This window comes from Pleurodeles waltl, chromosome 5 (assembly GCF_031143425.1).
Source record: "Pleurodeles waltl isolate 20211129_DDA chromosome 5, aPleWal1.hap1.20221129, whole genome shotgun sequence".
Taxonomy (NCBI): Eukaryota; Metazoa; Chordata; class Amphibia; order Caudata; family Salamandridae; genus Pleurodeles; species Pleurodeles waltl.
In genome coordinates, this window is record NC_090444.1 from 1,826,199,847 (window position 1) to 1,826,214,164 (window position 14,318).

Here is a 14,318-nt window from a genome sequence, read left to right on the forward strand (position 1 = left end):
ACCTCCTCCAAAGTTAGAATAACCCCCTAAGTCTCTTCCTACAACTAGTTGTAACTGTTGTCCAAACCTTACCGGCTCACTAGCAGTACCTCACCAGAAACACAATAGTAAAAGGTGATTTGTAGCAGTCGCTTACGCATGGACTCAAAGTAAGATATCTCAGGGTTGTCGTGGTTAAACGGAAATTACCCTTTTCTCACAGATTTATTATGTCTCATACAAACAAAGGCAATAACACAGATGCAGTGAAGTTATAATAGTTTTTATTTAACATAACTGCCATTTGCGATAAGTTGCATGAACTGCAATGATTAGGATAATGAATATACCAAGCAACAGTATTGTGAAGAAGAGAGTCATGGTTATAAAGACCCCCACCATTTTGCAATATATGAAAGAAATATATATATATATACGTACAAGATGGAATGTGCTCTAATACCCTAATGAGAATAGGCCTAACCTCCTACCTAAAGGAGAGCTGGGTTTGCTAAACCTAAACTGCCAAAACCATGTCCATGAGAGGAGCCCCCAACCCTCGTTACCTTGGAATGAGGTCTCTATCTCAGACTCCGTAGGGACACGAAGACTGGGTCAGTGTCAAGACGACTGCAGCATCGGTATCAGCGATGGTGGCGATGCCCTCTGGTCGGAATCCCTCTGATTATCTGTCTGAAGTGTGATGTATTTATACAGATCTACAAGGTCCCCTGACGTAGGTGTATTCCAAAACAATAGATAACAGGCATGCTTGGGACGGCAATTAATATCAACAATCCCTCGAAAGTATAGAGAGGGAAAATCCCTAAGTGTGAACACATACTGTTTGTTTGCCTTTTGTGCTTGATCTTGACGCCTTGGCGCAGTGACACTGATAATAAAACTCCTAACAAGTAGCCTAACTATAAACAAGGCAGCCATCTTAGAGGAAATAAATAATTAAATGAGCTAAGACAGAGCAAGCTAAGTAGGTCAAAAGTCACGGGGGCACGAGTTTACAAGCCTACGGCTAAGCTAACTCCTGTTATCCCATTAAAACAAACTAGGATTCACTACAGGATCATTGAAAGGACATTTGGCCTTTGGCAAGGTTCCGGTGCCTCCATCTAACTGTGCTACTCACCCAAGAAGGTCTGCCAGATAGTAGTGGCATGCTGCATGTTGCACAACCTGGCCCTCAGGCCCCATGTACCTTTTCTGCTGCAGCAGGAGACTGGAGATGCCCCTGTGGCAGCAGTGGACCCTGAGGACAGTGAGGATGAGGAGGCAAAGGATGAGGATGTGGACAACAGAACATCTGTGATACGTCAGGACTTCCAATGACACACAGGTGAGACAGTGCAACTTTACATTTCTATGACTTTGATTGTATTCTGTGTGGCACTGGCATGCTGGCATTTCCAAATTCTTTGCACACTTACTGTTACCTCCGGATATTCATTTTGCAGATGTTGGTGATAGGACACATTCTCCTGGTGTGATCACAACATTCTATGTACAGATCATTTGCAATGGTTGTAGCTGTTTCAATCAATACAAATTTGCAATACATAAAATACTAGTAGTCGCTTTTTATCCAAGGGTGTTTATTCTAGTGCTAAAATATAGAGGGGAAAGTGCAATGGAATGGGGTGATGATGGAGGAAAGTCCAGGGTATTGTTCCAGTCTGTTCGTAGCACAGGTGCATTGTCCATAGGGACAGAAGAAGGGGAGCAATGGCAATTAAGGTGGGCAAGGTGACAGAATGGGACATAAGGGGGACCATCAGGACAGTCTAATTTCCTGGCAGTGGTCTTGGGAATTGTCTCTGGCTTCTGTCTGGTTCACAGGGAATGTTTGCGGGGTTGTTCACCATTGCAGGGGGAGGGGTGCTGGTGGCATGTTGGTCCTGTTGGGGGGCCTCCTGTCCACTAGCAGAAGTGGAGGACTTTTCAGATGACTGGCTAGTGGTAGGGGTCCACTGGTTTGACACTGCCTCCCTCATAATGTTGGCCATGTCTGCCAGCACCCCTGCTATGAAGATCAGGGTGTTGTTGATGGCCTGCAAGTCCTCCCTGATCCCCTGATACTTTCCCTCCTGCAGCCCCCTGTTCTCCTGCACATTGTCTTGGATCTGGCCCATCATGTCCTGGGAATGTTGGTAGGCTCCCAAGATCTTGGAGAGTGCCTCCTGGAGAGTCAGTTCCCTGGTCCTGTCCTCCCCCTGGCACGCAGCAGTCCTCCCAGTGTCCCTGTTGGCCTGTACCTCTGTCCCCTGAACGGTGTGCCCACTGCCACTGACCCCAAGTCCCTGATTGTCTTGGGGGCGAGGTGTGGCCTGGGGTCCCTGTACAGGTGGCACACTGCTGACTGACGTGTTCTGGGGACAGGAGTGTGGGTACGCTGGATGGGTGCTGTGGTGTTGGATCCTGATGGGGGAAGCTCTGTCTCTGGGCTTGGGTGACTGGCTGTCCAGTGGTCCCTGACGGGCCAGGTAGATCGTCCATATCCTGAAGTCCAGAGTTACTGTCATCACTGTGGGCCTATTCTGTTGGGGGAATGGATAGTGATGGCACCTCCTCTCCAGTGACATTGGCTGGGGTACCTGTGGGGATTTTAATGATGTAATGTGCTTCAGGTGTCTGACATTTGTACTTCCCAAGCTTCCCCTTTATGGTTGTTGTTGCCCTGCCTGTCACGGTTTCGGGCGGGTCTGATCAGGACTCTGGTTGGGACACCCCTTGAGGTCACCGAATATCCTAAAGAGGTAGTATACTGGGGAAGAAGAGCAGCTAAAGGCATACACAGAAAGGACAGCTATGAACAGGCACAGGAAAGTAAAAGCAGAGCAACCCTTGTGTGAACAAACAGGAAACGGATCACCAGTGGACAAACACGCTGGGGTTGTACACAGAGTAAGGCGCAGAACCTCCCACAGTGACAGGGAATCTCAATGCCTCTGTGCAGTTTGCTCTTACAGATAGTCACCCTGCCAGCCCCATAGAAAGGAGGCAGCAGAAGTGATTCTGTCTCTGGACCCTAGAGCACAAACAAGGATAGTACTTACATACACAGGACACGCTCTTGTGGGTCCAGCTGGAAACACAGTGGCGATTCCTGAGAAAACAGCAATAGCACACTGTCACTGTTAGGCACGAAATACAACGTATAACACTGGACAAGGAGGGGGGCTGGAATTGCCTCCTGGAAACCAGGAGCCAACCCCAGTACACAGGAGGACACGTATACACTGGTGAAGACTGATAGAACACTTACCAGACACAAAGAACCAAGAAGAAACAGAAACAGAAGGGAACCAACAAAGAGGCAGAGGCAAGAACTAGGAACAGGCTCAGGCTGAAGCAAAGGCAGGTCTAGGACTTGAAAACAGGGCGCAAACTTCTGTCTGGGACAGACAGAGACAGGACTGGGAAACTGAGAACAGGCTCTGGCTGGAACAGGCAAGGACAGGACTGGAATACAGGGAGTAGGAAATGAGCAGTAAACAGGACTGGGAAACAGAGAGAAGGTTCAGGCTGAAACAAGGCAGGAGCAGGGCAGAGAAACAGGGAGCAGGCTTTGGAAGAAACAAACAGATACAAGGCTAAGAAGTAGGGAGCAGACTCTGGCTGGAACAATCAGGAGCAGGGCAGAGAAACAGGAAACAGGATCAAGCTGGAACAGAACAGGAACAAAACTGGAACACCATCCGACAAAGGGTCTGTAACACAAAGGAATCGAAGTCCGATGCACGACGGGGAGCTTGAGGAAATGGCTGCTTATAAGCAGTTCCAAGCTGGGCTGCACAGGAGAGGTTTCAGGTGTGTGTGGTTTCTGACACTTGCAAGTCCTGGAGGAGAGGATCCAGTGAAAAGGAGCAACTGGACTTCTCCCATTGAAAACAATGGGAAACAGAATCCGGGTTTTCCTGACTACCAAGCTGTGCATTATGGGATTTGCAGTCCCAAGAAGCAAATGTAGTCCTACACAAGTGTACCATGGAGAAAAGAGAAACAAACAGGAGTCAGCAAGGGACTCTAGATAGGTGTTCAAGGTGATTCCCAGGCTTCTGACAGTCCCCTTACAGCGCCCCCTGGAAATGGGACGACCGAGTCGTAACACTGCCAGCTTTTGCTTGTGTATGTTGGTGTATTGTGGGATTGTTAGTTTCCGTATGCTGTGCATGCTTTAGTGATGAGTGTCCATGCAGGGCTGGGAGGGGTGTCCATGCATTGGTACAGCATGCAGGGCTTGGAATTGGGATTATTGTGATGTGATGGTGGAGTGTATGAGATGGAGTAAGTGATGGGAGTGAGGGTGAGGGTGTGTGATGGCATGCAGGTATGGGGGATGATAATTGTTCAAAGTTGACCTACCACTGTCCAGTCCTCCTCCAACTCCCTCCAGGCCCTCAGGATGCAGTATTGCCAGTACCTGCTTCTCCGGATAGCGAGCTGGTGTATTGCTGCTATGGAACGTACCTTCCCCTATAGGTCGTTCCACCTCTTCCTGATGTCGTCCTTTGTTCTGGAGTGCTGTCCCACAGCGTTGACCCTGTCCACGATTCTCCGCCATAGCTCCATCTTCCTTGCTATTGATATATGCTGAACCTGTGCTCCAAATAGCTGTGGCTCTACCCTGACGATTTCCTCCACCATGACCCATAACTCTGCCTCAGTAAAACGGGGATGCCTTTGTGGTGCCATGGGTGTTATGTGATGTGTGTTGGTGAGGTTGTGTGATGTGAAGTGTGTGAGGGCTGTATGGGTGTGAGTGGTGTGTGTGTGTAGTTGTTACAGTGGTCTTAGTGTCTGTCTGGTGGCAATGATTTGAATTCGTAAAGGGTTAAGGGTACTGTGGGTGTGTGTTTTGTAGTGGTTTGGGTGTGGTGTGTGTATGGGTGTCAGGTGTGTGTTGATTGAATTGTCCAATGTGGTGTTGTTTTGTCTGTGGGTGTCCACTGTGAGGGCGGCGGTATGTACCGCCAGAGGAATAAGGCATAGCAAGGACGCTGGGGAAGTGCCCCAAAAGTGAAGATGGAATTGAACTGTTTTTCCATTGTGATTAAATAAAGAACTGTAAAGATCAAGGAGAAAGAGCTGAAAGATCCCTCTGGGGCTCGACTCTCAACAGGCCCATATGCTGCGAAGGAGGAGGTCCCCCGTGGGGATCCCATGAATCAAAAGATTCATGGAGGACTCTACATTTAGGGTGAACACACAGTCCACTCAGGTGGCTGGGGAAGTCCTTACTTCTAGACAGCACTTTGAGATGTCTTTGACTTTGTATTCCCAAATAATGTTACAATGGTTTATTTGTTGGGGAGTTGGAGGGAGGGAGATACGCCACTGCTCTACGGATTCAAGGGGACATTCATTATAGTGTAACCATTGCATGAGACATCACCCACTTTCAGTCTGTTCAGGGAAAAGTTGGACAGAAGTGAGCTTAGTTATATTAGACCCTTGAATGGTTAACCTACTATGATTAAATGTAAAGGGGCTAAACACACTATATAGGAGATGGGGTGATATAACACTGTACCAATTCAGGAGATCCACCTACAGCAGATCAAGGAGCTGAGGTTCAAATATAAACTGTACCCAAAAGCCTTCTACTCATTATGTATCACTAGGCAAAATGGGGTGTCCCATTTTCTGCATAGGCACTTATCCTTAATTAAGATTGCCATTAATAAGGAAAAAGAAGGAGGATACCTCTTGGCCAAAGCATTACCTGATTGGAAAAGATAACCATAACCATTATTTATGAACCTAATTCACATTAAGATACCTTCCTATGTAAAGTGGTAGACATTGGCGGGGTTTGCAGAGGACAACAGTATAGTCTTGTACAACTTTAACACAGACCCCAGAGTGGACAGAATGGACTTGGGAACCCCAGACTTGGATTCTTGAAGAGGTTTGAAGGCAAATGAAGGGATTTAGGCTTCAAGACATTTTGAGAGAAAGACAAAATACACAACAGAATTAGACATTCTTCTCTGAAATCCTTAGGAAGTATGCATGAATCAACCATATACTTGTCAATAACCACCTGGTGCAGGTAATATCAAGTTCTGAGACAGGCACAATATCTATATCCGACCATGCCCTAGTTTCTTTGGATATAGCATGAGCGGAGAAATCCAAGAGAAGCTGAGGTTGGATTTTACCATCATCTCTATTGAAAGACCGAGTGCTAATAAAGGCGCTACACACTCATTAAATACTATTTTGACAACAATAGCATGCAAGGTGTGTGGTTAGCTGGCAATTGGGACTCTTTTAAGGCAGTCTAAAGGGGCATCAGCATCAATAAAGTGGCCCATCTTGAAAAACGGAGACACCAACAAAGAGAAACCTTAGAAGAAGACTTGAAAATTGGCAGAAATAGAGTGTCTCCTACACACTACGGTCTCAGAACAGTTACATCACTCAAGGGTCAACTAAGCATACTAGATACAAACAAAGCAGAATTATCTCTGCTGTGGCTAAAACATCTATAATATGCTACGAGAAATAAAGCTCGACTACTCAGAATTAAGAATGGGGATTTGTGAATGAAATAACCTTAAATATAGACAAATAATCATCATAGAAGTTAGGATGCTTACTGCATTTCATCATTATTACTCCCAACTTTACACAGCTGATCACACTCCAGTGATACTTCAAGACAAATTCCCAAACTTCTGCTACTTCACAAGGGTGAGATCTGGATAGGCAGCTGATCCACAATCTTTTATATCAGAGGATGAAACCAAAGCTGACATTAAAATCTTGAAAACGTATAAAGCACCTAGCACTGATGGCTTTACAGGCCCTTCATTTCCTTTTATAAGGTCTTCATAAGATTATTATCTCCCATTTTGTCATGGGTATACAACTTATTCACTATAGCTGCAGGGGTGACACCCCTGATTGCTGAAGCTTCCATATCCCTAATAAACAAGCAGGGGAAAGACCCAAGAAAGTGTTCATCATACAAAGAGGGCCTGATTTAGAACTTGGTGGAGGGGAATACTCCATCACAAATGCGATGGATATCCCTTCCACCGTATTATAATCCCATTATATTCTATGAAGATCGTAATAGAGCAGAAGGACTATCCGTCACATTTGTGATGGAGTATTCCATCCGCCAAGTTCTAAATCAGGTCCAGTGTCTGGTAAATGTAATCCCAGATCTTAATACATCCCAACCAATTAGGAATTATAAATCACTTCTTAAACCACAACACTATTAGATGGGTAGTCCACCTGGTTGAGAAAGCTAAAGGGAAAGCAACACCATCAATTACAGTTAATTTTGATACAGAAAAAAACATTCTACAGAGTTGACTGGCACTGAGGCGGGTGACTCAGATGGGATGGATTAGGCCTGAAATTCATGAGACTGGATGTTGGAAAGTGGGTTATTGGTAGTGGTAAGTATGAACTTACCACTGGCAATTAGGACACTAACCAAACATAAGTTCAGTAAAGGTCTCAGTAAATTAGCTCCTTGCTCAATCTTTGGTAGCTGTAACTGAGCAGGCAGGCCTAACTTACGAGACAAGAATGTAACGCAATAAAAACACCAATACAAATCCCATATCAATTTATAAGTAAAGGTTTTATTTGTATGAGTAAATAGACATCGAAACGACACAAATCCAATGTAGGGAACCATAGATATGAATTTTTAAAGAATAAACATTTTCTAGTGCTTGGAAACGCAAAGCACCAACTTTACCAAAATTCTCCAAACGTCTCCAAACTTCAGGAGGTGTTTCCTGAAGTCCTGTTTGCAAGAACAAAGGGTCCAAAACACAACTCCAAGGGTCTGGAATCTCCTGGATGGTCCTTGAAAAGTTGGACCACAGTTCCCACAATGCACCTGGACAAATCCTTACAAATCCACTGGATGCACTCTAGGCTGGAGACTCTTGTTGGAGATGATGCAGGTGAAGCTCTGTTAGCCTGTATCTGCAGGAAGTCCACTCCTGAGTCCTTAAAGCAAGGCACCGTCCCTAGGGCTGTAGTACCAGATTGTGCAGCAGGCGCAGTTCACTCAGAAGTGCAGGTCAAGGGTGCAGATCCAGATTCCAGCAGGACAGTTCTTCTTCCTCTTGTAGTTTCAGGCAGGAGATCTGAGAGGCTATGCAGCACTCACATATGTATTCCCAGCACCTGGGCATCAGGAAGGGGGGCACCTGACAAATAGAATGCAAAGTGATGCCCAGATGCATGACCACTTCCTCCAAAGTGTGACATATTCCTGTCCCAGAAAGCACCATTGTTTCAAAATTGATGATGGCTGAAATTTCAGCAGAGCAGTAAGAGCTGACTAAACCAACCCCCAGTGTGGTTAATTTCTATAGCTCTCCTCCTCCTAACATCTGCAAATTCCTCCTTAAGCCTGGTACCTGGCTGAGGGATCCATAAGGTGGGAGTTAGGTGATCTGGCATTCCCTCCCGTCCTGCTCTTCTTTGAGGATGGATGTTTTACTACCTCTCCCCCTCGGCTGGAATTCCTGTGTAGCCCCAGAGCTGCCCTTCTCCAGACAACCTCTACCCTGGACACCACTTATCACCTAATCAAAGCAGCTCTGCCAATCCTGTTAGCACCGACTAATCAGAGGGGACCTTCATAAGGTTGGATTTTGGCTTATGGAAAGAAAAACCTTGTAACTTATTTTCTGTACAAGTTGTGATAAATTTACCAATGTCAAATTGCTGGATTGATCAAAACATATCTTTTAAGTCCTTGAATGACTTTTCGATGCTTTTCCTTACTATATTTAGAATAAAATACAATATTGCAATGATACCCTATGAAGCGCAGTTTCTACAATGAGGGAAAATGAAATTATTGCTTTTTCCCTCACCAGGGTTTATAAAACATATTTTATAAGGCCCCTGCTTATAGTTACATGACCACACCCTGGGACACCTAGGGGAGAACCTGGGGGTACCTCATATGTGAAAAGAAGATAGATCATCACATTTAAAGTGCTCATAGCACCAAAGTCGATTTGGGACACCATTTCCATTCAAATACAGTCTACAGAGTCAGTCTGCATTTCAAAATGACAGAAAACTTCCAGCAGTGCCCACATGCAAAGGGCAGCGATTCTGCTGGACCTCTAATTCCATGCCCTGCTATGTACTAGGGTTTTATAGATAGTTGGCACCCCCTTGCCATATTATTTACTAGGGGCTTGTAGAGGCTGTCATACAAATGGTATGAATTTAACTTTTAAAAACAGGCTGCACTGCAGGCCTGCATTTAAAAGGACAGAAAGCTCACAGCAGTGTGCACAAGCAAGTGTAGAAATGCTGCTGGGCATCTAATCTCCATGGCTTATTATATACTAGAGGCTTATAGGCAGATTGTACCCCCTTGCCCTATGTTATACTAGGGACTTACAGGGCATGTCAGGTCAATTGGAAGGGTACCCTAATGCCTAATGTAATCTACTACATGTGTGTGTTCTAACATAGCACTGGCCTGGGTCTGTCTAACAGAGCCTAGAGCACAATCAGAGTCAGTCACCATCAGCCAGCAACAAAAACTGGGGGTGAACAGGGCATAGAGATCACTTGCAATACTGGATAAGGTAAGATATCAGGAACCTACATCCAAGATCTTGCTCAAGGGAGAGACCTCCAAACCATTTAGGCTGGAGTGTGGCACATGTCAGGGCTATCCATTATCCCCACCCTTTTCCTTGATATTGAACCATTCACAAGTGAATTAGGGAGGGTAGAGAGGTTATAGGCCTGTAATTTGGTTGAGATGAGTGCAAAGGTATTCTTTTTGCAGGTAACATACTAATGACCCTGGCGGTATCAGCGAGGTCCCTCCCAAACCTAGAGCTCTATCTAGATGCTTTTGATAATATACCGGGGTTTGAAATAAACACAGTTAAATCAGAAGTACTAAATTTGACCCTTCTGTTATATAGAAGTAGATGCAATTAAGGAGCACACTAACTTTAGAAGGCCCTCAAAAACCATTAATTATGAGAGGGAAAAGATAATGCCAAATACACTGGAACTGTACATTTCCAACTTGGTACCCTTGTTAACAGAGATCAGGGGAGAGCTTCAGGAATGGGTAGAACTCCCAGTATTATGGATGGGCAGAATTAGTACTATCAAAATGAATGTGTTGCCTGTTGGTTTCTTCACCACTTAAAGACAGCTGCTGCTGCTCCTCCATTAGGGAGTAGGAGCGTCGCCCCACTACTGAAAACTCTGCTAAGTTGAAAAATTAAATGGTAAGAAAATTACTGCTCCCAGGCTGAGCCGAGCATCAGGATGTAGTGGATCTATTGCTGCTGACTGGCAGCAGGGGAGGAGTTGTGCCCACTCCGGTTTAAAGTGCACATCACTTTGGCTGGCTGTCTTGCCACAGCCTGACTGATATACACACTTTAAAGCTCTCCAATGTGAGCTGTCTTAGACAGCTGGGTGGAGAGCCGGCACAGGCCCCCAGTGCCCAATACATTGTCAAGCCAGACGGCTTCAACCAATCTTGGTGCGTCTCTTGTTGCTTAACATTATCAACAGCATTGAGTGGTTAGGAGAGTTGGCTGTGAAACCATGTGCTTCCGACGAACTGAAGAACACTGAGGAGCACCAGAGTAGGCAAGCCAACGGGTACGTACATATTTTATTTTTTATTTCATGACCCACTTACAGGCACTCCAAGAAACTCGCACTAACTTCAGCCTCAATTCCAGAGGTCTCAGTTTTGGTCCATTGCAAACACTGTTGATAATGAGCCATGACTGAGAGCTTTATTGTTGACCCTAAAGGCATTCTAGCTGTCTCACCCCATCTATCAGTGGGTCAAAATGGTCAATTCGCTTGCCCCACCACTTATGCATGACACCAGCCACCACTGTTGATCTTGAAATACATTTGGAGAGGGGAAGTCCAAGGATAATACACAAAGTGCAGTGCAGACACAAAGAGAAGGGAGTGCTGGCCCTGCCAAAGATGCACACCTGTTACAGAGCTGCACACTTACGGATCATAGCAGAGTGGAGTGCACGTGAATCAGAAAACATATGGCTATACATGGACAGTCATAGTTAGTTCATTCTTATGGGACCTTATATGTCAATCCATACAGAAGAGAGTACCTAATGTCTGCTTTAGCACTCCAATGAATACCATGCTGGTAATCTGGGATGAAGTGAATAAGCGAGTAAGATTGATGCCTTCCACTTTAATCCCGCTTTTACTCCAGCGCTTACCCTGGGACCCTTTGACGCCTGGCGAGAGGGCGACTCGTTTGGTGAGCGATATGTACTACAAAGGGATAATCAAATCATTTAACAACTGCAAAGGGGGATACCATGTGAACAACAAGGAGAAATTGCACTGTACACAATTAAGACATTTGGTTAACAAGTCCTAATTAAGGAAAAGATAACAAGAGAATTTACCCCAACAAAGGAATTTATTCAGCATACCACTGGTAAGAACGGGGTATCTCTACACTACATCAGCTACCTATAGTCATGAGGCTAGATGGCACCCACCCATGCAAAGATTGGATATCTTTGTAGGAAGAAAGCTCACAAAAACACAATGCAGACATATGTGGAGAGATCTGATCAAATCTACGAAGAGCATGCAATGTAGAAAGGCACCCCGCAAACTACCATTTGATTGATACCTACATCCTGCCAAGTTTAACAGATTTTACCCCACAGTTAACCCAATGTGTTGGTGGGATTCTGGGGCAGCTGGTTACATCTTCTACATATGCTGGGATTGCCCTGAATTAAAACCATTTTGGAGAGGAATTCTGCCTGAACCACAAATTGTTCTGGGTTATCTCCTCCCAGAGAAACATTTGTGAATGCTTTTTAGGATGGGTACACAGGACTTGCAGTACCAGTCCAAGTGAGATAAATTATTGACATGGAACTGCCTGGGAGCACACTTTTTGGAACAGAAAAGAATCCTTAGATATATTGCCCACTGGCACTCACACCTCGGGAATTTCATGTCGACGGGAAAGCTAACCTGGGGCATGTCCGAAATCACCAAAGACTTTGAAGCAATATGGGACCCATCTCTTCATTATCATGCCCACCAAGACTAAAAGCGCTGAAAAGTATCCTAAACCCTGGAGGTCAAAGGGAGTCCTTAGACATTGTATACAAAATGTTCAAAATGTTATGGTGGCAGAGACTACAGACTGCGGGGCATGGGATGACTGAGGAAGCAACAGAGTTGCCATGATGATCTAAGGAAAGTAAGCCCAAGATGATATAAGCGTCTGCAGTGAAGGGGGAAGGAGGGAGACAAATTGGGGGAGTTGTTTATACAAAAGTAAAGGCTTCTTGGTTTGTGATAAAATTCTGATTACAATCTTTTGGGAAAACATAAAAACATATGAAGTTTAGCTATCACTGCTGTTTTTGTATTTGAATATGTGATTCTTTCTTAAATTAAATGAAACCTTATGAGTAAAAAAAAGAAGAGTTTAAAAAAAACTCATTTGTTTTAGGGAAATTGGGCTGCTCTAAACAAGGTTTTCTTCTTTACCAGCAATCAGAGGGATGGACGTCTGCTGACTCTTGCAGGCCACCATCTTTGTGTGTGTTCCCCATCGGAGTAAGTTGCCACTTGAGACCAAACAAATTAGTATTAATTAGATAGGTTGGACTGTGACCCTTATAACCATAACATTAGTACACCTGGTCCTAACAGTAGAAAATAAGGTATACCTAAAGTGAACCCTGTTAGACCTAACATCTTCACTGTGGATTACCCCAAACCTTTTGCCTTCACCCCCTTATTTTGCTGAACTCGTTTCTGTTGGCAATAGAACTCTGTACACTGTACTCGTTGTTTTTAACCTTTACATGTCCAGTCAGTGAAAAAACCCTAAAGTCGTTTTTTACTGTTGTAAGGCCTATCTCTGTCATACACTAACACTGACTCCCTTATTACTTGCAGTAACGGCTAACTTCAGATTGGGAGAAAATAGAGAAGTAATGTTTATACTAAAAATCTTTTATAATTTAATACCTTCTTTAATGGTGAAGACAGATTTTAAGTTATAAAGGTGGCATTTTCTGCCCAAACCATATGTATCTTTCTGCCAGAGTCCTGGGTCACAAGACTGTGAATGGCTCTACTATTGTGGGTTGTGTATTGCTTTCAATAAGAGAGGCAAAGAGAGCCTAGGCATCAGGGGAGAGAGTCTTCCTGACAGTTTGGCTCAGGAAGTGGTTGTACCCTGCCTTGATTACATTTCAAAGGGTCCTGCCTGCAGGGCACACAAAGGCCCTGGCAAGAGGCATGCCCTGCCTTTTATCACCCTAGACAGTCTGAAGCCAAGACCAGGGGAAGAACTGACCAAAACCAGTTTTGGAGCCCACACAAAAGTTTGCACTAGGTATAAATATAGGACCTTTAGAACCACTCAGCAGATCACTCCTGGTCCTGGTTAGATTCAGAAAAAGGACTTCCCTCCTGCTAGAAGGATTGCCTCGCTGCCTGAAAAGGAAAGATTGTACCTGCTCACCTTGCTCCCAGGCTACCCGCAGTAACTCCAAGGGTCAGTTCACTGACTTTCTATGTAAGCTAAGGGAGACAACAAGCCTCCTTGCAACTGCCCAGTTGACCAATACCAACTGGACCTGCTGGTGCCCTGCCGCTAGCCTCTGCTAGAATGCGTTCTGATCCCTAAGTGATGCCCCCCATGTCCTGGACCCTTTGCTGGCATCAATGAGAGTTCCTCCTCAAGAAAAGGTGAGAATTCAGAAGTGTGGACTCCTGGGGAAGGCAAAATGACCTCTTTGCGGTGAGAATCAACTGCCTGTGACAACCGCCAACACAAAGCTCCTGAGGGACCTGCTCTTCACACAAACAAGGACCGTCTGCGACACCCGGCAATGCTGGACCTACACTTCACGTCAACAGCAACCGACCGCAATAAAAAAAAAAAACAACATGAAGTTCCAGTGACAACATGCTTCTAGTCCCGAAAGCCTACTCCTTGTGGCCTCCTCCAATGAGAACTTGAGAAGGTAATCTTTCAGCGAGACTAACCCGGTCCCTGCATTTGACCTGCATTCCAGTGGTTTGGGCCTAAACTTGAGACTTTCCCCCAGTCTAGCTCGAACCAATACCTGCAAGTGTTTCTATCTGCTTCTTAGTGCTATTTTCACCTACATTTTTTAAAATTAATATCTCCAGCTCTACGCACTGATTTTTCTTCATTTGGTATCATTTTATTTATTAAAATTTACTATTTTTCTCTACATTGGTTTGGGATTTGTCTTGGATTTTGTTTTCACTTTTTTACTGTGTGTGCTGTATAA